This window comes from Morone saxatilis, unplaced genomic scaffold (assembly GCF_004916995.1).
Source record: "Morone saxatilis isolate NCDOM2014 unplaced genomic scaffold, NCSU_SB_2.0 Contig1, whole genome shotgun sequence".
In the NCBI taxonomy this organism is placed as follows: domain Eukaryota; kingdom Metazoa; phylum Chordata; class Actinopteri; family Moronidae; genus Morone; species Morone saxatilis.
Window position 1 is genome coordinate 5,416,182 of NW_023339651.1, and position 27,905 is coordinate 5,444,086.

General features: G+C 38.6%; 1 long non-coding RNA gene across 1 annotated transcript; it reads left to right on the forward strand.

Moving 5' to 3' along the window:
* Positions 1-4,168: 4,168 nt before the first annotated feature.
* LOC118332028 lies at positions 4,169-6,505 on the forward strand. The gene is made up of 3 exons (XR_004796908.1): positions 4,169-4,464; positions 5,460-5,746; positions 5,912-6,505. It is a non-coding gene; the product is annotated as an uncharacterized LOC118332028 (long non-coding RNA).
* Positions 6,506-27,905: the final 21,400 nt, after the last annotated feature.

Sequence of the window (27,905 nt, forward strand, 5' to 3'; positions counted from 1 at the left end):
TGCCTGCTGCCACACCGCTTACCTGAAAGCTAAGCTTTGTCTTGATGCCCCCGCTGCCGGTGCTGTTTATATACTGTAGAGTTTCAAAAACCTTACCTCCACGTAAGAATCCATCTGTAGACACTGAGTGCACCTTCTACTGGAGGAGACGTTATTATCACATCTCTCCAAGTGCTACTACCCTTTTCCAAACAGTTTCCAACAATGACTTTCCAGATGGTTCTGTGTGACAAACCACCCAGCAAGGTCAAAAGGGGTGGACTGTCAGATTAGCATTAGTTGCTTTTAAACAGGACTGCAGTTGTTCGGTAACTGTAACCAAGTGGTTATTATTGTAACAAACATCCATTACCCCTTAATGAAACACTAATGCAATCCAGACTGCTGATGTTTTCCTAACCATAACCAAGTCGTTATTTTAACGCCAACCATGATCTTTCCTTGATCCTAGCCAAGATTCTTCTGTGCCTTTACCTAATCCAACCTTAATCACAGCATGGTGACATCATAAAACTGACTTTGCTACGGTTTTAATAGGCACAGACACACTCTGCCATTATAGAGGGCAATAACAAAAAATATGTTGTTGTTTCATTTGGTCAACTTTTTGATGAATCCATCTGTGGGAGCTGAGTCTATGTTCCCCTTAAGGGTAACTTATTATGGTAACTCCCTACTGAGCTTGGCTTTCTACATTCATATACAGTAATAATTAATTCCACTCAAGTTGACTGAATGAGCTAAACTTTATATTTTACATTAGATTTGGCAGAACCTTTTGTACAAAGCTTTTCACAGTAAAAAAAAATCCCTTCTACCATGCTACCATGCAAGTGCTTAGAATCTTTAAAAGGGAGAAAGTAAGTAATTTGCAGTGTAAATGATGCGTAGTTCAATCATCTATAACCTTTAAAGATCTCTGGTGTATTGTCCCTTCTTCCTATTTTTATTCATTTGCTGTTATTTTAAGCATTTTCTGATCTGTAAACGTTGCAAAAGGACTTTGTTTGCTGTAAAATGTCTTCTAGCAGCAATTCAAGTTTATGGTGGATGGGGACATAAAACGTGGGTGTCTAAACTGATCTGCTTCTTAGAATTTAGGGGGGGAAATTGATTAAAATAATAAAAAAAGGCTACAACAAAACAAAGAGATTGTGGTGGCTGCATGGACGAGCTCTGACGAGATGGATCCTTGTCATGTTTCTGCCAAATATTGAAAGATATTGCCTATAATGAGAATATACTGTATATAGGATAGAAATATTACCGTTTGTACAAGCTAACTAATTACCAGTTAATTTTCCTTTTGCAACAAATGATATACTGTAAATTAAATACAATAATTGTTATTTTATCATCAATCCACATAAAAGACAGTCAGACAAAAAACAAAACAACAAACAAAAAAAACTTCGGGTATAGAATTCTTTGATGTGACTGAATTTTAAAAGTAATAAAAAGAGGGCACATGCTCACTTAAAAATCAGTTATAACGCCCTTGGATGAGCAAACCACCAGTAGAGCAGAAAGATATTTGGCTCTTCCTGGACTGCCCAATCTCACTGAGCGTAACAGCAGAGCACAGACCTACATTCAATTCTGACACTTTGACAGACAAGTGCAGATGAAAACAAGTCACAGCGTTGTAAAAGTTGAGATTTTTTGGAGGACTGCAAACCAGATTCAAGGCAGCAGTTCTTGCCATCCTGTGCAGTGTTCACTGTGCAAAGAACGAAGGTGATGGACCATCAACCAGAATAATGCATGGTCAAGGGAAGCATTTTCTTCCTTCATCTACTTCTTTAACATTACCACTCAACATTTTCCAGCAGGGCTGGCTGTAGATACACGTCTACAGCCCTAGAAATACTTGGTTTTAACAATTGTGATACAGTATGTGTGTCGGTGTACAATAACAGCTGACAGAGTGCATCCTGGGATTGTGGTGGCTGCATGGACGAACTCTGACAAGGTGGACTGCTTGTCATGTTTCTGCCAGATATTGAAAGATATTGCCTGCTTGGTTAATAGAGCAACTGAACCGACAAAAAACAGAAAAAATGGAGGAAGTGATGTAAATGCCAAATAATGTTCTGCTGCCACACACAACCACTGATTACACCAAGTAGTATGGATGCAGATGGACTACCCAGACTACAGCTGACTCACTAGTTTTGCTCCATTTTCTTTTTACTCTGTTACCATTACACATTCTCAGCATTAAACACCCTCGTGGCAGTCCAATAATGATTCTGATTTCCAATTTTCTTTTAGCCAATGCGCAAAATATCCTCTATATAGGTGTTAATAAAACTTGTCACCTTGGGAACATTTTTCAGAAGCAGTTAAGAACTAAAATGCTCAAGTTGTTACTTTGTACATGACTAACATCATGACAAAGTAATTAAAATATGAAATTGAATTTCAGATTTGCTTTGCTTTTGCTGCCAAAAAGAGAACTTATGAAACTCTTTTATTCCCACTGTAATAGAATAAATTTTACATAAGGCCAAATAGTCACTACTTTTTAATGCAGTTTTGCACACCTGCCTTTATTTATTTATGGCATTGCATTGTCTTTCATAGGAGCATGATTTTATGTTATTTATGAGCCCCTAACTTAATACAATTTTCTATCATTATGTGATAGACAGTAAACTTTTTGAATCTTGAATCTTTCGCTAAATATGCACTTTGAACATGAAGATATGAGGATGAATGCATAAATCCCCGTGTTTCTGCAACAACTACTGCATCTCCATGTGTATTTATTTGCAGTTTCAAAATAATATTACAATGTTTGGTTACTAGGCTCAAGAAAATAAAATATGACATGTGTCATGCTGTTAGTTCCCTTTGTGCCCATCATTAGAAACCCATCAGTGTGTTGCTTAGGACACTTCAGCACAATGGACGCTTGTTTTGACAGCTGCTTCCACCCAGCCAGGGTCCATTTAAATTACTGTTTCAGATTTGTGATATCCTTTTCAGATATGGAATCACATGTTGGGAGTTGCTGCTGACTGTTTTAGCATCTTCCAGCTCATTGTTTTGGTTTTCTGACCCGCAACCTTACTGTTTTGGTTTCCACTCACCACTTTAATCAGCATCCAACAGATGTTTTCAGTGAAAAAGCACTGATAAATCTAATGTACGATGCCTGCCAAGCAACAAATGGCCAACAGAAGAAAGTCAGATATTTTTCTCAGAAGTTCATAAAGATCATAACAGAGCTAAAAGGAGAGTGAATATTGGATATTCACTGTGTGGACTGAAACACAACTCTACAGTTGCCCAGAACAGACAAACCACACACTGACTGTAGATAGGGCTTTGATGTTTTACATGATTTTCGCTCCCACCGTAATTTTCTCCTACACACTTCACAGCCCGATCTCATTCTCAGGTTGTCAAATACAGACACAAGTGGTATTAATTTAGTTGCAATCTTAAACTTCACATGTTTCTACTGTATGTTTTCCTCTCTTCTTTTTCACCAATTCAGATGTATTGCTGAGACAACATGAATAAATTACTTTGCATTTTACATTGCTATATTTATAGATGATGAAGGGTTAATTAAGTAATTCCTTTTCTTAATAGATTGCAATTCTTATTATTAGTTCTTCTTAAATATATTCAAAATTGTTTGTGCCTTAATTGCTTCCCTGAATTGCTTTTGTCGATTCATCATTGTTCATCATGTAATGAAATGTGCTGTCTAATCAATTAATTAGTCCGTGTAATTATTTATTAAAACTTGATTGCATTTCCACGGCAACACTGAACAGCACACTTGTGAACATATTTTGTCACACAGCTGAGGAGAAATGTATTAGTTATTGGCTATTAAAAGGCGATATTGCTGTGCATGGAGATGAATTAATTGACGGAATTATGCAAATGAAATGCTGAAATTTCAATTCACTTTAGACCGATTCAGACAGTTCATCTAACTTTCTATCTAAATGACTAAGTAATAATTTTGACCACAAAAAACTTTCTCTTATAGGTGGAAAAATATGATTGCTTAGTGTTTCTAATATTAGCAGAATTGAACATGTAAGTTTCAATTCTGTTTACAAAATTACTGTACTAAACATACTATATAAACTGCTGCAAACAAATATTTAATAGCGTTAGAAAACATTTACTGAGTTGCATTTACTTGTTGTACTTGTGTGAATCAGCACAGACTTGTGCTTGTTGTAGAGTGGCTTGTTAGTTGTAAATAAAATCATTCACATCAGGGTAGTGCACTTGGTAAAACCTGTTCAACCTGAAGACACACCTGCTCTGTTTCTGTAAGCTGAGACTGACATAAAGGCCGACACTCTGCCGTCTATAATAGCCTGTGAGTGTCTTTAAAGGTGAAGGTGTGTGCTCACTGCTCTCCTCTCAGGAAAGTCTACTCAACAAGAGAAAAGATTCAAACCGACAGAGAGGCGACTCTGAAAGCAAAGGGTAAGACCATTACTCCTTTTCTCTACTCTTAATGGCCGTCTCTCACTTCCTTTCCAAGTTGCTTTCATGGCAGAGGAGGCTGATGGAATTTCATTACTTATGATTGAAAACCAATGGAGTTTTGAAAGCAGAATGAGATGGAAAGGTGCGCCCAAAATGCCAGTATACCCTCCAGATGCCAGCAATCTAATTTACTGTCAGTGGTAATAAATGGGGAGCCACTGGATGGCATAGATAAGATGTTATTTCACCATCAGGGTTATCACTTAATATCTGATAATGTCTGCGGGGAGCAATTGTATCCGACAGTTAAAACAGGGGACCTCAATTCCTGGCAGGAGAAATGATCATCACAGTGGAAGAATTGTTAATCTGTCAAATCAATGTGACTTCACTCAATAAAGTGTTCATAAAGGGACTTAAGTTTAGACCACAGTGTTAATGATTCACACTTGTGGAAGATGATTTCTTTTTAATGAAACAGTTCTCCACATAATACGTTCGTTGCTCTGATGTTTCAAAGGATATAGATTTATCTGAGACATCTTCATCACACTGATTCAGTAGTGTACAGTGGCTTGTCTAGTAGAATTGATTTCACATTTACATTGTGCTAAATTGTCTATTTGCGTGTTACTGTATGTTAGGATTATACAATGCCCTCTTTAAGGAAGACATCGGCGACATTCCCAAAACTAAACAGAGATGGCGGTGATAACAAAACACACCCTAGTAAGTGCGATGAACCAAGGTTGACTCATAGCATTCACTGACGTACCAAGAGCTGCCAAGTCTCAACAAACAAAACAAAATCACAGCATTATGTCACTGGATACGGAGTGTTGTTATTGTAAGCAAAGCCTGTATTGTGAGGAATGAGAGGGTGGATGCCGGCACATAATGTGCCTGGCATTATCTCCTGTGATAATTCAGCAATAGTGAAGCTATTGAAGATATTAAATATAATGTTACATTCTTGGTGTTTTTTTTTATAGATCTGATCCATCTATCCTCAAACCATTATATTCATATTCTTGCTTTTGTCAAACAAACCAAAGCATCATGGGAAAAGGTGAGAGTGAGGAGTGGGATGAAAAGCACCCGGACACGAGGCAAACTCAACCCCAGAAACATGAGGACACAGACAATAACAGCTCAGGGAAAAGTTGTCCCAAGTGCTGCTTGCGGACAAGGGACTGCCTGATGAGTGGCGAGTGTGGCCGGGCACTTCAGATCTCCAGTGTTGTTGCTATGTGTGGAATGTGCATTCGCATGTGGATGTGTAAGTTTCAACCTCAGCAGCCAGCAGATAAGATGCCATGATCATTAGTTCCTAACAGAATCCTTCCCACAAAAAGCACTTCAAAAAATAAAAGGCTAGGGAAATTTGTTAATCTGTTCCTTTTTCACTATTTTCATTATTATTGTGTTCCTTTTTTATTCACAGGACCTAGCCTTGGACACCAGGACCAGGTTCTCCACTCTTTGTCGGTTTTCAGCTTCCTTCAGTGCCTTTCATGAAAGGCATGCTGTATGGTTTTCTTCTAATTTAAGTTGAAATATATGGATGTATATAATTTCAGCAGCTAAAGTTGCCTTTAATTCTCACAGTCTCCCACAAATTATTTATTTAACATGTCTGTGTATTGTATATAGAACAAATTAGAAAGACAATTGCTATTAATGAATGTGACTTTGATCTGAATGTTTTTGTAAAAGATAGTTGGAAGCCTGTCTGATTTATCACTTCTGACTGATTGAAATGCTACAGTATTTCATCAGTCCAGATGTTGAAATTTATAGTTGTGTGGTTTCAATAATGTAAAATAACTGTAATATTATAATAGTTATATGACGACATGGGGGAATAAATAATACTACAGTGTAACCCCAAAATATGAGTAAGATGACCAGATGTAAGGGAAACAAATGTGACACATTTGAAGTAATAAAAAACTTTAAAGTTTTCAGTAGCAACTCTGTAACAAGGACAAAAATGTATTCAATTCAGTGATAGACCTGTGATTAATAAAAACACTTTGACAAGCATGATGTAACTAAATGACATCCTATTCTGTCAACACCCTCATGCAAGGTCACTTAGAAAAAGTGTCTCAGTGCACACATAATAAACTAACATAGAATGTATAAAAATACATTTCAATGAAGACAATGATACAAAAAGAAACACTGATGCATGAGACACTGAGGGACAAATGCATGAAAATCTGAAGATTTCATCACTCTATGAGTGACAGCAGTAGGTCTAAGGTGTCAAGCCTTTTACACAAGTACATTTCTCACATTTGTCCAGTGAGATGGAGCGTGGGTGGACAGCAGAGGTCGAGTCTAGTTTTTCTTCAGTTAACTGAAATGTTGCACTTAGTATTAGTCCACAGAATGAGTCGTAATCATATCTTCTAATAGTTAAGCAAGCAGGAAAGTGAGTGTGTAAATGTGAAAAATAGCTTTCTCTCTCAGTCGTGTATGTTCTTCTGGGGCTCCCTGGGGGCGGCAGTGACATTTCAAAAGTGACTCGGTGGATAGAGCCTGACTTGGAACTCCAGAAAGCAAGATAATCAGGCTTTGATCATCTTGTACTTAACCAGTTATGCAAACTTCAACACTGCTCTAGACATACCGTCTCACAGACCAACCAGAGTAGAACAACAAATCCCCTGTTTATCTCCTATGTTTGAAGCAGGGGTGAAGCTTCAAAAACACCCTACAATATATATATTTTATCATCAGAGCTCAGAGACTAAAACTAAAAAAGCCCACAACATAAATGTTTGGTAATTTGCAATCGTTGCATTGTAATTTTGAGGTTAAAACCCGCAGGGACAAGAATGGAGTCTTTGAGCACCATTGATTTCTGAGAATGGTGTATAGGTCATCTATCTTCCCCTTTAGCTTTTCATTTTGTGTCTTATTTCTTTTTCTTTTCTCTCCACCTCTGCATTTCTCTAATTCTCTCTCCCGTCTGTTGCTGCCTCTTGTGTGGCAATGTGTCAGTGTAGGCATCACAATACAGGGGTGACATTTCAAGCAGACAGATTAGGGCTTCTCTCCAATTAATTTTGCTTTCCTTCCCCTGTTAAATACACAATCAACCAAAGGCAAAATGTCAGTGAAACAAACGAGGGGTCGCCATGTGGCTGACAATTACCGCCAAGCACCTCAGAAATGCCAATATGTTAAAGTGGGAGCAGTGTGTGAGATGAATGGGGACAAACGACAATCTTTGAGGAGCCTTGTTGCAGCAGCACTGAAACGAGCATGTCTGTGGTTACCTGCCATTGTTATCTGATGTAGTGACAACATGTCGGTAGAAAGGTCGAATGTTGCTTAAAGTGTAAAGGTTTTGATTAGATTATATCTAATATATCCATATCTTCTTTAGCCCACAATATTTGTAATTAACATTGCAGGAAGGGATGAGATGGATGAGAATTGGTGTTAAAAAATACAGTGTTCTTAATAAATTATAATACTGCAAAAAAAAACTAAGTAGTAAGTCCATGTTACTTTACTTAGTTAATTCTTTCAAGGGCAAGTGTTTGAAGGGCAAACTCACCGGAAAATGCACACATCATGCAAATCAGTCAGGCTTGCCAATTTGTTAAATACGAATATCAAATTGGCAAGAGAAACCAAGCTGTGGATGTTCAGGAAGGGAAGCAAAGAGGCATAGAGAATGTGTGGGCATATTAATGTACTGTTGTACACAGGTGACCCTCTGTCTGGGAGCATGAACTGTGTTGAAGGAAAACCAAATCTACTTTAGCAAGAGGACATGCACATTGAGGCTGAGCAAGTTTTAAAACTGTGTTCTGTTGTGAACGCAATCCAGCACTCACCCATGTTGCCAAGTCCATCTGTTGCTGCCGCTCTAAGACATCCACACCTCTCCGCCACATACCTCATACGGCTAAATGTGCCAAAACTGGGAGAAGCGCACCCACCTGGCTCCTCCCAACCCTGAGGGAGATGAGGACAGAATGGAGGAAACCCAGTCAGGTGTGCCACTAAAGCAGGCTGCATCCTGTTTGTCAGGGTGAGGAAACAGAAATTCTCCTAGCTCTTCCAAGTCAGTTTAATCACCTTCTTTTGCCAAGATGCACAGCCGGCCTTGCCTGTGATTGACTTGGCCTACAGCCAGCCTCAGTACAATTTGTTGCATAAATGCTAAATCGATGGGTCATTAAACTAATGAAACGACATGACAGAGGGACATGATACTGTAGTAGAGTCAAGGTTCTTCATAGCTTCTGGCCATGGTTGGGTGCCAAGAATCTGAAATGTTTTAGAAATGCTAAATCATTGAAATTCTTGGAAGTTGGTGGTGAAAATGGCCTTCAACCCAGCCTGTGGCAATTTCTTTGTCTCTTAATGCACACACTGGCACACACAAGAACTGAACCAACCGTTATTGGACTGATTCCTAGTTCACCTTCCCATGGAAACATGCATTAACATCTGTTTTCACAGTTGAGAAACACCAAATCACTCATCACTAATTGACTTGGTCCAGTTCTTACATTAGATTACATGATATAAAATGTCTTAAAACATAGTAAGTATGTTGTGTCTACCCTTTTAAATATGTCCAGATTCCTAATTTACAGATTCACAATTCACATCTTCCGAGGAACCTTGAGCAGGACTTTCTGGGACTTGGTTCTTTTTTCTTTTTTTCTTTTTTCTTTTTTTTTAGCTTGAACTTTTTTTTTTTTTGAGCTTGAACTTTTTTTCAACACCTTTTACAGCCACCATGAAGATGAAAGGGGTGTGGGGGGTGATGAAACTGTTCGGATATGCACTGTTTATGTGTGTTTGTGTATGTTGTAGAGAGAAAGCAAGAGGGAGACAGAGAGGGAGAGAGATTGTGACAGAGAAAGAGAATGAGACAGAGAAAGAGATGAGATTTGTGATCTCATCTGTTCACCCGGGGCCTCTCTCCAGAGCGGCCTTTTACTGTCGTCAATCATCTCCATGGAGACATCTTAAAACTCAGATGGATGGGATGCTCTGATGCATTTCAAACATGCCTGTGATACACACTTATAGAGATTGTGGATGGAAGCATCCACTCACCCTGTGTTGGCCCTGATTACTGTCCCAAGGCCACTTGGGACTCTTGTTTAAGTCTGGTAGTACAACTGGTTACTGGTTATTAACCGTCAGCAATATTGTCAGAATCTTTTCACTAATGGTTGCTGTATTTACCAATACAGGTAAAAATCTGTTAGATGTGAGAAAGCTTTGGGTAAAATAAAGAGGAGCAAGGGAAAACATGAAAAAGATGTTGGTGCATTCTTTACCAGTGTAAATGTATCAACCCTAATTCAAAGAGTAAAGCAATTGTCTGGTCTCTTAAATCTTCAAATGGAAGAGTAAGAAATGTACCTTTCTTTCCCGCTGTCAGATATAAATAATCAATTAAGGTGTACTGTCCACAAAGTATACACAATTTCAGGGAGGTCGGACAGAAAACGAAAGTGAACACAATCCATTGAAAACAATATGGGATGTTATGCTTGAATCTGCAATCTGAAACAATGTTTCTTCAAATATTTTTAATTATGAATTTATTTTCTTTTGCCTTTGTGCACCATTACCCTACCATTGGCCTATGAGGGCACCCAGCTGAGCCTGTTTGATTACATCTACGGGTACGAATCAAATTGCAGGTCTTGAATTTAAGAGTGTGAGGAGAAGATTGATACGACTTTCTAGTCTTACCTTCGCAAGACGGCAAACGTTTGAAATGAAGAACTACTGTAAGAGATCATTGTTGGTAAAGTGTCTGTTCAGGTACTGGGCTTTGTAGGTGCAAGGCAGGAATGGCTTTGTTCAACTGGAGTGGTGAAGGACTAGGACTCTATGTTGCTTATTTTGGTTATTATCATGGGTTGTCAATGTAAGAACCTTTATTACAGCTTTACATTATTTTATGTCAGTTAAGTGTTTGACAAGTAAAAATATGTCAGTAGTGGTTATAAATAGAAGCCTGCTGCATAAGAAATAATAGTTACATGTAAAAAATTACAAAGGACCTATCAAGAAGTCATGTAATTTTCTAAGGAACAGAGTGCTGGAACATTTATAGCCGATTATGCTTAGGCTTGATGCTTCAAAAATGAAACACTACTGGATGTATCCAATTTCACAAAGGAATGGTACAATACAGCATGTAATGAGTAGATCATTGTGTTAGATACTCTTGAATAATGTAGGAAATCGGCATGTGGACTCTAATGCACTGCGTTGCTTTAGGGTGAATACACCAACAAAGTGGACAGGTGATGTAAAATCTATATTCTATATAGGAGGGGAGAGTAGCTGGTTTTCTGTCTGAAGCTCTGGAAGATGCCCTTGTCTGCCTCTCTCCAAGAATAAGGTCTCTGTGCCTTGCTTTCTCCCCTTCCAGCAAACAAACAAAGCTGATGTAATCCTCAGCTTCCTTAAAGCCTGATCAGAGCAAGTCAGGGTCAGTAGGACCAGACGAAAGAAATACTCACAGCGTATCATTAGCGTCACAATGGCTCTCCGCAGGATTAGCCGGGCTGCTTTCACTGCATTTTCACAGCCAAGACTAACTTTAACACACAGCTTTGTTCCTCACTCAAGGGATGTGGAAGGAGAATTCAATGTACTCTCCTCTGTTTTCCTGAAATTTTATGGGAGCTTCAACAAGTCTTGTCTTTTGGCTGACAGCCTTTACGGCACTTACTTTGTCAGCACAATTCACTGCCATTAGAACAGGCAATATAAAAGGGCACCCAAGGCTAATCCTGGAAGACAGAAGTGCTTTCACTCAATCCTCCCCCTTTAAGGAGACAAAAAAGAACCGATCCTAAAAGCACATCTGGGTTGTGACAACACACTGTACACATTTTCTCCTGTAAGAAAAGACCTCACCTCTTTTCTTGTTTTCAGTCTCTGTCTTTGTTCTTGAAAGTATATGGCTGTCATTGATGGCAGCTTTTTCAGAAAGTCAGTCATTAAGAAACTGTGACTGGCAGCACTGAAAAACTGTAATGCCTTTCAGTGATTGTGCACTGTGTGCTACAAAGATAACATTTTACAACTTTGACTTTGTGTATAAATTGGGGAGCTACTTCTTAATATTTGTTTTTGTATTTTAAAATTCAAATGATTGAGGTTAGGGTTAGACATAGTTACTTTTTGTTTCAAATGTTCTTAAGTACAGGACCAAAACAATAAAAGAACTTTCACTGTACATGCTCATACAAAATACATCAAAGCTACATTTTGACACAAACCTGAATACATAAATAAAATATATAAACAAACCTCAGTGAACACAACAGATCTAGGTCTTTTTTGTTCTCCATGTCTTCTGGGATAAGTCAGCAACTTCTCTCCTGGCTACAGAATTTAGTGCCTTTGAAAGACTACATGATGCATCAAAAGCAGACCCTGTCTTCAAATATTGTGTAAATCAAAACGCTATTTAGATTGCACCCACATGGTGGTTGTACAGACTCCCTTCCTAGATCACTTGTTCTTTTGATATAGAGGCCAGCTGTTTGGGCTGAAATTGCCAAGTAAAATCCAAAAAGTGATTCCCATCAGAAGTGTATGTGTGTGTGTCTTGACAGTCTTTGAATTGAAGATGAATTCTACAAGGTGAGAACTGATTAAATTCAGCTTCAGAGGCTTAAAGCAAAACAACATACTCAATAGTGCTTGTTAGTCCATTTTTTGCTTTTTTAAAACTGTTTCCCTGTGATACTCAATATTTATGTATCCATTTATTTAAAAATTAATTAAAACATTTGCAGATTTTTTACTTTTAATTCAAAGGAGACACTGATAAATAAATTGAATTTGTAAAAGTGGGTTGTTTCATATAATGTTGGGTGCAAGATGGTTTCTCTTTGACGAGAAATGTTCTAAGGAGGACTGGATATTTACAGTGTGTTCCTCTGAAGTGTTCTGACACGAGGGTCTTGAAAAAGGTAAAGGAGTTTGTGAACTCTTCCTCTCTGTTTCACATTTCCCCAGTGGTTTCAGCCTGTTGAAGGAACGACATCACTGGGGAATAGTCATAACTGCAACCAGGGTTATTGCTTCTTCAGAAGCATCATTTGTTATTTGCTCGTGTGAGCCTTGTGATATGGCAAGTTAATGACATTATGTAACTGTGAGGCTAAAAATAAAGATACCCCAAATAAGTATAACCATCATAGACCGTTAAATTAGATGTGACACACTAAAAGCTTTCCAGCAATTACAAGAAGAGTTTTACATTCTTCAAACACATTTTTATTGTTACCTACAATTTAAAAGTTATTTTGATTTCATGTGATAAACGTTTTAACATTACTGGAAAAGCTAATGAAAGCACTAACTCTACATTAATAATACAGTATGATTAACTTGCTTGTTGTTTTATGATTAAACAACCCACTTCAAAGGTAATTTAGTTTTTAATTATATATAACATGATCTTTTTTAGCAGATGTCCATTCAAATTTTTTGGAGCAGTTTAAGGACTTTTGTGTCTATGTTGGATAAAAGATTGAGTTTTCCAAGTTCAATCTTGAACAGATTTCCACAACTAGGAAAAAAACTTCTGTAGAGGAAGATCTTGTGGTACAATCAAACAGCTAATGGGACGTTGAGGTGAGAGTGTTTTGTCAACTGCTCTTTCCATGGTCAAGAATGAACTCAACTTTTAAACCAACATGGAACGGAAGTTCAGAGTGTGCTCCACAAAATTGGAAAGTCCACAGTATGTGGGGTAAACTTCATCATTGGAAGAAAATGTGTGTGATACGATCGAAAGCTCCAGAACAGCTACTTAACCGGCCTTGAGGTGATTTTTTGGGGGGTTTTGCATTGGTCAAGAATGTACTGTAAAACTCTTTTTTTTTTCAGTGTAACAATGTAATGTAATGATTCATGCTCCTCAATGAGCATGACATGGAATGAACAATTTATACTATATACATTTTAATCAATTTTATATCCATGGATCACTTCCTTACGATGTACAGCCTTATGAGAATTGGGTAGATTTCTTGGTATTTGACTAGTAATAGTTTCAATAACATGTACTCAACTCAAGAATAGTAAATTGTATAGATAAGTGTATATTACTTTTGAGAGTATATTCACTCAATTGTAAGACCTTTAATTAGTTTGTGATTGTGCCTGATTACTATGTAATATGTAGTGGGGTTTTTTTCCTTTCTCTGATACATATTCTCTTTCCATGACCCTGAGCAGCATAAGTGGTTTAGAAGATGGATGGGTGGATGAATAAATAGATGGATAGTTTATTGTGTTCAAAGAGAGAGCTATAATAAAACGTGTATGTCACTAATTCGATGTGAGGCATTTCTCTTACTCTGTAATGGTTCAAAAGATTTGCAATAGTATATTCTTGCCAAGGAGTTTATGATATAAGACTAGCAAAAGTGAAATGAGCGACCATATATGATCAGCCTACAAATACACACATACAGTACACACCTGAAAGTAAGAACGCAGTGTTTGATTACTTGGCAGATGAATAAGTGGAAGACAAATGTTTTGCATTCAGTGGCTGATAGATTAATAATGGAAGATTAGATATCCTATTAGCGATCACATTTCAAGCCTCTCACAAATTTGTTCACAACTGAGGTCAGAAGCATGGAAGTAATAACAAGCAAATTAATCCAATAGGGAAGTTGTATTGAATATGAGAGATCAAGAGGTAGTATGCATATTCTGCCAAAACACAGAGATAGTAAAAAATGTTCTACTGTGATAAAATCACTGATGGAGAAAGATGCAAGCCACTGGGCATTTCTCAAGATAGGAAGGAAATTACTTTTGAGCAATTAATTAATCTGTGGAGATGTGGTTCTGAGCTATTAGGTGCCTGATCTTTGTGACAATGATGATCATCTAATCATTTGACTGCCAATAAAATGCTAATAAAACAATTTTTGAAAAGACCATGTGGATTAATGATGGAATCTTGTCTCCAGTAGCTGTAGCCCCATTTGAGACCCCACATTTTGACACAGGATAGGACAGTGGCAGCACAGAATGTGGAAATATTGAATTTAAACATTGCTTAACATTTTTTCATTGACAGATGCAAGCTGCATTATTGATAACAGGTAAAAAGAAATGTTTTGATTTCCCCCATAAGGTTTGTGTAGGGAATGTTATGTGACAGTAGCAAGATATAGCTTATAGGGAGTGCTGAGGTCACAGCTAACCATGGCAGCCTGTGTTTTTAAGCCTTGTGAATTCTACGATGTGTTCAGATTGAATGTTAAAAAGCAAAGTTTTGCCTTAAATTATTCACATGAATTTGCTTGCTGCAGTGTGTTTGCAGCCTGTTGCTCTTAATTGCCAAAAACAACCACTGTATCTGTGTGCTGTTGACAGCTGAAACTCAAATATTAATATTAGAACCCACCAAGAATTCCTTTCTATGTTTTTTTTCTCTATATGTTTTATGAAGTGGAGACATTTTGTCACGTCATAGCAGTAAAACACAGGCATATAAAATAAAATTATAGATGGCTGCTTTCCACTTAGAAGAGGTCCTGACTCACAGGAATAGACTCACTCAGAACGCTTGTTAATGTTGTTATTTACACCTGGAATAATGTCTGCTGTTAAGAAGGCCTATGAGACATGAGTGGACATAAACAAATTAGCGGTGGGCAGTATGAAGACCTTTTTCACAGCAGACTTTTTGAAAAGCACAGGTGGAACCACTATTGTTAACAATGTCTAACTTCCATTTTATTCCAGTGAGTCAGGCCAGTGTGTGAGCATGCAAAATACCTAAACCCTTGGCCTAACACATCTTAGTGCAACACAGAAATTAATGTTATTAATTACATCTGCTTTTTCTGCTATGACATACCCTGTTGACTTTGCATGCCATATTAAACTCAAGTCCAGTCTAAACACTATGTTAAAACATTGCCTGCAGTATGACAAGCTTCTTTCAATCCAGGATTGCACACTGTACATTACCTCCCAGTGTGTTTTTATGTCTTCATAAACATCTGTCATTTGTGGAATCATTTCTCTTGTTGCTTGGTGTGGATTATTACCTCAGAGACTTAGCATGTTGTTATTTGTGTTTGTAGGCACATCACTGGAAGCCATTACTCGCAGCAGTCTGGATCGTGGCCTGGTTCAGTAGAGCTGTGGAAAGTGACCTTCTCCACAGTATATTTTACACCAGGCCCCAGTGGCCCGCAGCCCTCTGTTCCAGCTGGAACACACTGTTGTGCGACAGATGCCACATTAAGCAGCCCTCCCCCCGCCACCAACCTGCTTCCAAAACCCTTACACTGTCACTCGGCAATGGCCTCTCAGCTGGACTTCTGTACTGGACTGTATCTTTGTGTATTTGTGTGTGTGTGTGTGTGTGTGTTACCCAATGAGGTATGGGTCTCATAGGCTCAGGAAATCAGAGTCATATTGGACATGTGTGCACATGTTTACACTTAAACACTTATAAAGGCTCTCCAAACAATTCTCTCTCTCCTGATGTTTTCCCTCATCCCATCTAGACTGAAATGATCCGTGTGCGCTTCAGAGATAATGGTGGGGTAATTTTGTTTCAGTGCTGTTACGTTTCATCTGAGAGCTACCTCACATTATACAATTACGTTTTATTACAAAAAAATAAAGCTGTACTTTGGTAACATCATAGAACCTGCAAGAGATAGATTTAATACCTTTTTTTCTCTTGGCTGACCAAAACACATTTTCATTGCAATATCCTCCACAAATTACTTTTATTCTATCTCTATAGTAAAATGCTATCCTTGTATCAGGTTATAGTGGAGAAGGGTTTATCCTGAGGCTTGACCGTAACCATGACACTTGACCAAATATTCTAAAAAACATCCACCACTAAGCCTGTAGCGTGCTTTTGAGCTGAACCTGAAAAGATTTCAGTCAGAATATCCTTGGACAGCACTAAAGTTCTGCTTTAGAAGTGAATGAATCAGAAGAGCTATTGAAAACTGAAAGAAACATTTTTCTCTGTGGATGCTAATTATTGTATTTGAGTCCTACTATGACTGGCTATCGCAATAGGCAAGAGAGCACCACACACAAACGAATGATATATATTGACTTCCTCTGGTTTGCCAGCCATTCACACATCGAGCCAAACAGTTTCTCCAGAATTTTTTATTTACTCCCTGTTCTGTGTCTCAGATACTCTCTTCAACCTTTGTAGAGTTTCCTCTACTTGACAAGCACACAAACAAACACGCACATTGATGCATGCTCATAGCACACACACACACACACACAAAAAGTCTCTTTCCATTTATAGCACATGTACTGCAACTGAAAGTGTAATTCAGGGCTTTAAAATGTTTCATATTTCTTGACCTCTGGTCAATCAATACCTTAACCACATCATTATTTATGGATGACCATAAATACCTTGCTCATAGTACAAAGTTACAGGTTAAAGGTTTTTGTTTTGTTCAATTTTTTGTAGGGCAGCATTTAGTAAAAATGTATTTAGTTTATTCCAGCTCTATTCCTTGATTCACTGTGTGGTATGAAGAGACTTTTCAGGAAGTGTGACATGTCAGGAACAGCCAGACATGCAGTATTATTAGCTGGGAGCCCGGCTAACGCCCAGAGCCACCACACAGTGTGATTACGCTTGCCCCTGCAGTTCAAAACAGATGCTCTTCACCAGCACTGGCAGCATGGAAGAGCCTGAGGCAGGCAGCTATTTTGGGTAAATTAGTAAAGACAACAGTTGCTCCCCAGGTTGATGCTGCCATGCTGAGGTGCGGTGCAAGGCGACAGAGTGGAAAACACAGACTCAACCTGGGCAGCACAGCCCCGCGGGCGTTTGTCATTTGGAGGCGCTCCAGCCGACAGGTGGCTGCTGTGGTCGACTGCTCCCCATGCACCTTATCCAGGTAATTAGCCATTCAGCTCGGGCACGCAGGAGAAGAGGGCAGTCATTGACAGAGACAGATATAATGAAGACAGGCTTGCTGTGGAGACATTATTTTTGTACTCTTCTTATCGTCATATTGCTGAGTATGTCACTACCTGCTTTTCGTAGGCCTCTGCTTTTACTCCATACAGCTACGTGTTACAGTAAATGGCCAAAAACCTAATTTCATGATGACTTTTTCTTCACTTACATACAAGTGAGTTATGTTTGTCTTAGAATTATGTTTGGTGTGAAGCAAAATCTGAAGCTTCACGTGTGAAATCAGAGTTTCGGTTCAACTAATTTCAGCCAATGAAACAGATCAGGCCATATCTTCAAGCTAGATTTGTTAAAAAAAAAAAAGAAAAGAAAAAGTGATCCATACATCACACATAAACTACTTTAACTCCCTGTTCAGCTGTGTCACAAAATCTTTTCTATCTTTCTATCTCTGCTCTAATTGGTCCAGAACTCTACAGCAAGTATGTTGTAAAATGAAACAAAAAATAATAAGTATAGATTACTAATTACAACAATTCTTAGCTTCTCTCCATCTCCTGACTGACACATATTACATGGTCAGACAGTTCCATAATTAAAAGGGCACTCCATTGATTTTACAAGTTTGAAAAATTAAGCATAGCATTAGTTCAGGCAGGCCACGAAGTCAGGCTCGGTTCTCAATTCCAGCTATATTATATGATCACAGCTAGTCGTTAAACACGGAGCACATCAGCTTGGAATGGCTCAGCTGATTCCTCCCAAAGCCTTCCGATTGGAAACCATACACAGTCAGCCTGACAGCTCAGCTTAATCCCCTCAATGCATCAATTGGCAATATCTAAATGGCGCCTTATTTAAGCTGCTTTAGCCTGCCTATTTATGCTGCGTTCCTCTACAGCCTTTTTTCAACCCACCTCCACCCACTCCCTACTTTTATGTTGTATCTAATAATCAATGTAATTTTCTGATTGCGCATTGATGCTGTGCTCTGTTATGTACCCTGGGGGTCTTTGCTGCCATTCTCTTGTCTTAAACCTTTACATGTAGCACACTGAAGGGCCAAGGGAGGTGGTGCTCCTCCTGCCTTACAGGTTTCCACGTGGCACGTGGAAGGGCAAGGAGAGGTCCCAGAACAGAGCCATACCGCCAAATGTTATTTTCTGCTTTAGAATAAAAGTTATTTTGACAAAAGTGGTCCTGACTGAACTAAAGGTGAATGTCGATTTGATGCTCCTTGACTTTGGAAAAGAGTCCCTCCAATTTTCAGAGAAGACAAATCAGTGCAAATGTGTGACAAATCCCTTCTTTTCTTTGGTGATTTCTGATAACTGTATTTGTGGCTTCTGCAAATTGTTACAACATTAGTCTTGTCTGTCTCTATTTGCTCTATTATTTTCTCTGTCATTTTTTCTGTCAAGCTCTTTGAAACTCAGAAACACTGTTTTAAAAAGTGTTGTATCACCAGGTTTACTACTTATGTATTCTTTATATAACTGTGTTTACCATATGATGCTCATGGGATATTACTGGTGTTCAATTCACATTGTTATGCACCTCATGCTTATTGTATAAAAATCTACAAGATAAAAAGAGATCAGCCCACAATATGTAGCCTTTTCTGTACTTTCAAGGAGAGAAAAGTGCAGCCAGTTGATGGGTATCTTTCTCCCAGAGAGCATGGGGCAACAGCCACCTTCAGTTTAGTATAGGCTTGATTATCTATATTATTCTATTATGCTCATATTTAGCATTATATACTAATTACATCTAATTGGCCAGTCAAACCCCAGTAACCCCTCTAGTCATACATGAAAGCACTGACCTCTACCAACAAACATAGACCCAGTAGTGGTAATGAGCTACCATTTTCTACACCATTATTCTAATTACTTTTTATGCCCTTTTGCAGTTTTGTGAATCTCTTTTTTAAGAAGCACGATGTGGTTGATGGAAGTAGGCTAGGTAGTTCACTGTTTGCTTGTTCATCACACAGTCAGAGTTGGAGGTTCTGTGAATGGTCTCGTTGATAGTTCTGGTTGAGTCAGTCAGCGTTGATGGGCAGTAAATGGGGAAAGGGAACTATGTAAATGGAAACCTGGCTGGTGCAGCTCTGTTGGGAAATCAGGTGGCCATTTGAATATTCAACCCCAGGGCCAGCGCTCTAATTCCTTTCCCCTCAACATGCCACACAAGGAGAAAGGAAGTGACAAAAATGGCAAGGAGTGCACAGGCAAGAATTTGCATTTTAATGTGCCTGTCGGAATCACTTTGGATAAGAGCTGGGAGTATGAGAGACCACACAACCCCACGGGTCGGCACCAAACAACCTATAATAGCCCGCCGCCCAGAAAACAACATCCTGCGTGAGAGGAAGTTGTTGCAAAATAGGAAAGGGGGGAATCAATGTTGTTGAGAGAACATAATAACTTTAGATCCTCAAGGTGGAACAAGAAGACAGAGTGGGAATATTTTTTACATAGTTATCATTTAGAAACTTTTCTGTCGCCAGCAACAGAAACTAAGCAACCATAACCTTGGCAGGACTTTCTCTACAAGCTATGATGGTAAACATTGCCATTAATTGCAATGACAGTCTAATTATAAAGATTGTTTTCCTGAAGGACAATTGAATTTGTCACGTCTGGAAAAACAACCAACTCCCAAAGCAATAACTGTAAGAACGAGATGTTTTAAGGAACCAAACCATACAAACGCAGATTTATTCATTATTCATTATTCTTAGGCCTTTGTACCTACACTATGGAAATATTTCCCTTCTCCTGATCAACAACAAAGGAGAAGCATTGTTTTTTCATCCCTACAACTCCTAAGAGATGTAGATGGCAATTTGAAAACAGCTGCCTGGGAGTTCATCTTCACACGGTGGCACTCTGTTATTGCTATTTAATGTCTTCAATCACATTGTCATTTGGCAGAAGGTGAGGTGAGTATCGAACGCCTTGATTAAATCAGTTCAATTTTATCCCCCGCCGTTACAGAGGGTATCTTTCCACGTATCGATGAGTGTGTGTCGCATTCTGGCAGGCGCAAGGGCACTGAGTGAGTGGCACTCAGACACTTCCACTGTCGGGGACGGTCAGAGAGCAGACAGCTAGGCAGCAAGGCCAGACATCAGGATGCTATTGAGAAGCCAGAGTCATCCTACAGGGATGCATTGCTGAGGTTGATTCACCTCATTGTTGGAGCCATTTTGTGCTTTCAAGGTCTTCTGTATAGTACAGCTTAATGAGACTGCAGTCTCCTTGGATTACTAAGCACCTGCCCCAAACTTTCCCTGCCTGTCAATAGCTTGAATATTTAATAAATATATTTCACTGAATTATGTTAACCTTGGCATGACATTTTATTTGGACCTTTTCGCTGTATGTATCACATTTCCTGACTCTCACAAAACTGGGATCTTGGGCCAAACTTTTGAGTTATAACCTTTGGCTGAAAGTCCACACTAAATGGGCACTTAAAGAGTAACTCAATTCCAAGCTGAAAAGCAGTGGTTCACTGCCCTCTCTGGGTCAAAGTTTGCCGCACCTCTAACCACACCCAGCATCATCCATAAAAGTGCTTGCGTGTCAGAAGTGTGCTCTGCAACTACAATCAACAATGATGTCACAGTGTACTGACACACCCCTCTACATCACTGCTGCAAGGTGTGCTGAACTTGTAGAGGTAATTTGCACTTAAATATGTTTTTGAGCTGTAAAGTAAATTATATGACTCTGTACTGTAGATTAGCTGCAACACAGGTCCACAACTTTTTATAAAAAGCCATTAATGTGCTTTAGTGTTTCCAGCATGGACACAACTCTTACTACCAGCTTGCTGTCCCACACTGAATGGTGGCAGTCTGTCTCTAATCAGTGTCGAAGCCACACCCCCTTTGCTGGTCTGCATTTTTTTATTCGCTGAGAGGGAGAGAGCTAGCAGAATTGAGGGGTGCAGTTACACTTTAAAATCTTGCTGTCCTCCAGTGGTTTAACTTCTCACCATGCTGTAGTGACGTAGGTATGTACTCCGTTGTGTCAGTACACTGTGACATACATATGGCTAGTGCAACGTAGCCCACTTAATTAATGCCGCTACTTCCACAACAAATCCTCATACCCGAACAAAAAAGTAGGTAATGTAAAGAGGATTTGAAAAGAGGACTTGTAAAGAGCGATTTTTACATCACCCTTATGGTTAAGTATAGTAAGCTGAAAATGGTTAGGAATTGCAGGACAAAATTCACCAGTTTAGTCAAACCATTCTTCCTGACCTCCCCCATAGGTGTTTTCATAGCAGAATTTCAACATCATTCTACTTATATTACTCTCTATATTACTTAAACAGGACAATAATTGGGTCACCAGGAAGCCAGGCAGTTTTTTACACACCTTTCCACATGACTTTGTTGTTTAAATGCACTGAACTTTTCTAACTTTTTCCGTTTCTTCCTCTATTTCCCATTCACTCCATTTTCTATACTTCCAATATCTTTCATAATTTTTGTTTAGCCTCTCAGTCAGCCTGTCTTGCTCTCTCCGGGCCTTCCTTGTCCACTAAACCCTTTACCATTCAGTTGTAATTTGACCCGGCCTTCCGTGCCATTATTGCACCAGCTCTCCCAGATCCGGTCCTAATGCAATTGGAAGAGCTTTTCCACTCTCACTGTTTCCCCATTTTCACTTAATAAACCCCATCTCATTGTTTTTAGGCCACAAACAGAATTTCGCCTCAATTGAATTTATGCTACTGCTCTGGGCTTTGCAGAAACAACACTCTTCTTATTCTACCGCTTTTCAGTGTAGGTTGCTTGCTTGTTTGAAGCTGTAACATGACCATGTTACAACTGGAACTTTACAGGAAATTGTTTGCATTTCACCTTTATTTCATGCAATTTTTATGGATTCAAATGACTGTAATTTCATTTGGAAAGGCTGTGTTTGTCTGTTAAGAAAAGGGCTGGAATGATAGTCCTTTAATAGGATAAAATCGTACTTGATTCAGCTCAATCAGTAGCTGCTTTGTATCAAGCTCACACTCAGAGTCTGATGCTGGAAATGGAGCACAACTTAAGAAGTTCTTGCATGTGATCATTTTTATATAAAAAGATAATGTTACAAGTAAATGAGCTATGGAGGAACAGACAAAATCATCAGAGCAGCTGAATCAATAAATCAAGACTTCCGAGCTTCTTTTTTACCCCCTCAGGTCTTGTGTGCAGGTCACTTAATGCAGATTTCAGTCTTCAGAAATGAGCCCTCGCTGTGCTCCTGAACAATCCTTTCCTCGAGGGAAAATAGTTCCTGGGGGTTTAAAATGCAGCCGATGGCTCACTTGATTACCTATAGCTCTCTCCACTTCCGTCTTGCTGTTTCCCTACACTCTCTCCCGCTCTTGTTGGTTTGTATCCTCGTTTGACCCTATTGATTTGCCCCAACCCTAGCTCCCGCTCACTTGCCTTTTCTTATTTATTTGCACAGTTAATCTGCAACACAGCTTTGACCCATCGTCCTGACAATGAAGTGGAAACAAGCAGCAATGGCTGAATGAAAAGCATGGCAATTGTGTTTCAATTGCTTTGCAGCAGGGAAAGCGGCCATGTCACAAGGTTAGCCAAGCGAAGTACTGCTAGACTCCCAGGACACACCAACACAGACACTAGAAATAGATATGGACAAATAATAAACAGTCTATATAAGATAAAGTAAATTAGAGTAGATAGAAGATCAAAGAAGGTTTGGAATATGTGCACTTCAATGTAAAATTAATCAATTGTAATATATCAAAAGTTATCCATAAATCAGTTATACCTACCTTCAGTGACCCTGAGCCATCTTATCCAAATACAAGAGCTCTGTTTCTCTCCTGCGCCTCCTTTGTTCCAGTTTGGTGCACTAGCAGCCACACTGGAGGACGCTGCAAATGATTTCTGGGATGTTGCACTCTCAGAATGAATGAGGCTCAACACTCTGTGCTGCAACTTTTATTAGGGCTTTGATTTGGTAATAAAGTTTTTCCATCTCCTTGCAGTCTCATCTCTCTTTTTCTATTGTTATGGTGAGAGAACAGCAGATTTTCGGAGCCTATCATCTATCCTATCATATTCAAATGACCAACAGCATTTCACATCTAACACAGTAAGATCTTATTACATTCAGATTATGCCTAAACAAGACTGTAAGAATAATGATGCACACAATGTACTAAGCAACTGAATATCTGGGGTTCATTTATGGTTTTCTTCCTTCTTTTACTTTTTGAGTGTGCAGACCAATCAGTATAAGCCCAAATTGTCTCACATTGACACTGTAGCTAAACATATATATGTTGCAGGTATATTGTCGACATGACTATGAACAGATCCTTATCACTGTCTATTTTTATTGGAAACCTTTGCAGGGCTCACAAAAAACATAGGCTTCCAGAATAAAGACGTTCCGTGATGCACCCACACTGCAGATGAATACAGACCCTGGTCAGCAGATGCTGGGGCCTTACCGCAACTCTATTGCAAACCATCAAATGCCATAAAATGTTTAATCTCAAAACACTGAATATCAATTAACGAATATAAAAATACACATACATCATTGGATTAGCTATGCAAGAAATTCAGTTTAAAACCCTTTTCTCTACATCTCTCTGGTTGTGTAATTGATTAAATTCCCAGAGCTATTGTGTGGCCCTGAGTGCCATGTCACACTGGTTGTTCTATATTAAAGTGACACTAAGACAGCTGCTATACAAGTGCAGGTATATTTTATATTATAAGCCAGAGACCTGCATGCTGTATTATTTGAATGTTCGCTGCTTGATTGCTCAGTTGCTCATGTAATTAGGATACACCCAGACTCAGTGCATTACTTAATTAGCTTGTAATTAAAAAGACCATACTGGAGCAAGTCATACTGTATGTTTCACATTATTCTATGGCTTTTTCTCACACCATTATACAGCAAATATTTAATTTTAATTCATTACGATTCCCATTAGCTTCATCCAAGCACAGGTTATTCTTCCTGGGCTTCAGTGTTAAATTGTTAGGAGCAGGTATGTCTCTTTAATTTTCTCAGTTTTTTCCTTCTCAGCTTTTCTTTTTCTCCCTTGTATCTGCTCTATATCTGTCTCGATCGGCTGGTGTCTAATTGGCAGAGGTGATATGGCGAGTATTCTGTCAGTGCTTCTACCACTCATATTGTGAGTGGCAGACAGGCACTGGCAGAAGGCTGTCGGAGAATATGAGCAAAACTCTTGGAAACATCAGGTAGACACAAGTTCTCATGATTCACATTCTGTTGTATTATATTTAAAAGGCCTCCAGAGACAAACTTTCAAGTGGGTGGTGAAGGTGTGAATGTTAAAGTAAAGTATCCTGCATCCTGCACTCTCTTCAACCATGTTACAGAAAGGGCAGATGAAATTGACATGCCATGGTCAGACCTACCATTTGACAGTAGCAAGTTTATTGTCATTTTCATTATCATAAATCATTTGAACATGTTGGCCGAACTCACCCTATAATTAGTTGTGCTTGGCGAGGGAATGTCCACTTGGCTGCAGTGGATGCTCATTTGTGACTTTGGCACATGGTTTTGCAGTTAAATTGTTTGCCTAATACTCTCAAAGAATTTCTCCCCATGCAAGTCCAACCTGTACGTCTGGACTGCTCCCAGTTTGGAACGTAGTTTGAAAGCCGGAGGGCTTTGTTCTATCTTAACTCAGATGCAGTGACAATATTTGGGAATAAAATATTGGCTTTAAAGCATTCGGTGAGCAGCAGTGTTTGCAGAGAAGGTCCGGTGACTGTAATTATTACCTCAGCCCGTCCATGAATTTTATCCCCAATAAAATGAATAAAACTTCACAACCTATAAAAATCCCTAACCCAATTTACATATCTTCTTTAGTTGGTGTGAGACAATCCCCAAACAGAGTTTAACCTCAAAACTTTGAGCCATACCTGTGTGCCTCAATACAGACTTCTTTCTTACTGCTTTTTCCAATACATAATGTAGGCATACACTGCGGTAGCATACAATAATACAAAGTCACTTCAATCTATTTGTTATTCTAAGGCTACACTAACAGTATACTTTAGGTAAACAATGGATCAAGTGATTATACGTGATGTGAAAAGTGACAAACCCACAGAAAAGTATTACTATACTCTGCTCTTACCCTCAGCTTTACAGAGCTTTTTAGTCTGTTTTATCTCATTGCTTTGGCGATACAGAAGCTACAATAAACACTATGCACTCAAAAGCGTTAGCGACTAGCTGGTAAAGAAAGTCATAAACATGTATGTTAGGTTAATTCAGTACCCTTGACCAAGGCAGTGGTTCAGATCTGGAGTTGGTCCCTAGGTGCTAAAGGGTGGCTGCCCACTGCTCCTATGGGTCAAATAAGATGAATGAATTGCCCTACAGGGCTCAATAAAGGATAACTTAACTTTAAAGTCAAGCATCTAGCAGAGCTAATAAGAACTCACATTTGTCAGCTCTAATGCATCCAAAACATCATTAATCTTGCTCCATGCCTGCTAGTTGTATAGTATAGTTTGTCTATTTTTTGTGTACTGTCAGTCATAACAACTTTGTAAGGCAATAATATGTCAGACGTGTGTTTTCAGCTTGTTGTGGAGTTCTTCTGCTCCCAAGTGGCCAAAAAATAACTTAATGCAGCTTTAATAATAATCAGTATTCTACCAAACGCACAATTTACAGGTATCCAGAGATACAAACCACAAAATCTCTGATGGTTTTAAAGATTCCTAAGCTAACTATTCTAAAACCAAACTGTAGTTTTTATGTCACAACATAGAGAACAGGGAAAAAGGAAAAAAGTGATTTAAAAACTATGATTTTTACTTTGTGAAAGACTTTTTTAAAAGAGCTAATAATACTTTTAATAATTACAGATTGAAATCTCTACATGTTATTGCATTTCTGTGTTTAATGTATCAGACAGGTGAGTCAGAGGCTGGTTGAGAGGCCACCTGCTAGGATTAAGAACCACTATCCAGCTTTGGCATCCAGAGCATAACCATCTGGTGGGTGTCAGTGTAGGTGCAGCTTAGCATCATGCTGTGTGCTAATGATCATAATTAGATCATGGATCTAGAACTAGATCCCTGTAGAGTTCAGTGAAGAACATCTGCAGCGCTTGTGAGAGACTGTTGGTGTTTTTTTTTTAAACAAGGAAGAAAAGGGATGAGTCTTTTGTATGTATATATATATGTACCACTATCATGGTATAGTTTTTAATAACTTCACTGGCCAATCATGTGGTCATATAGTCATTTTAACAAACCAGAGAAGTTTAAGTTCCTTTAAGGTATATTTCACTATGCTATCATTTTGTGAGAATTTCTCAGATAAACCACAACAGAAAATATGCGTTTTTTAATATAAAAAACAATATTTATCAGCCTATACACTTCAAGTAACAGTAAAAGTGTTAACAAAACAAAAGCTTATGAAGTTAGTAGAAAGAATCTGAAGTTTTGTAAGTGGCTATTAAATAAGCACAAGAAGTGCAATGTCCCGAGTCCCAAAATAATGAACTCAGTGGAGGGAATGATGAAGTGGAGTGGCTCCGCCTCTGCAGCATCCATTATTTTTTTGGGACACCTCATCATGTTTCATCTCTTACAAATCATTCATTCTGATTAATGCATTTTTAATATAAATGATACAATACAATACAAATGTTTCTTTAATGTAAAATTAAATATGGAATTTTTACAGAAGTGTGGGTTTTTTTTTTCATACCAGGCGTCATTGTCACTGAAGGAAAACAGGGGGACCTAATAATAAAACCATACATTACAATACTGTGTAAGGTATTTAGCATTATGTTATTTTTTTGTTGAGACTTGATCCAGTTCATGGTAGTTTATTATTTGTGGTGTTACAGTATTGCATTGGATTGTATTGGGTTAGCAATTCTGCAACTAGATGTAGCTAATACTGAGTGGTGATGTATTGTAAATATGAACTGTTCTTTCATTCCAAAAACAAGAAAGTAAAAAAAAAAAAGTAAAGACTTGGAATGCTTTAAGAAGTAACACGAACATGCTAGGTGAATGGCTAATTTCCCCAATCAATAACAATGCAAGGTGGCAGTAATAATTTAACTGTTCAAAACCACACCTGGATTTCTATAGGTGGGTGCATTTTGACAGGGTTACTGCACACAAAAAAGAGCAAGATTACTTACTGGGCAACTGCCACAGGATGCCAGAATCCTAGGTGCCTTGAAGGCTCCAGCTTGAGTGTCAGCCAGTTTTTTTGTAATTTAATAGACTAAAAATCTATTTGGGTATGCACCACTTAACCTTTATCAAACTAAACTTTATTACCTGATCTTGTCCAAATAAGTGGCGGCTAGTCAATAGAGGGCCACCAGCCACAAAGATTAATTCAGTAATCTTAATAAATTATTAAGTAAATATTTAAAATGAGCAAAT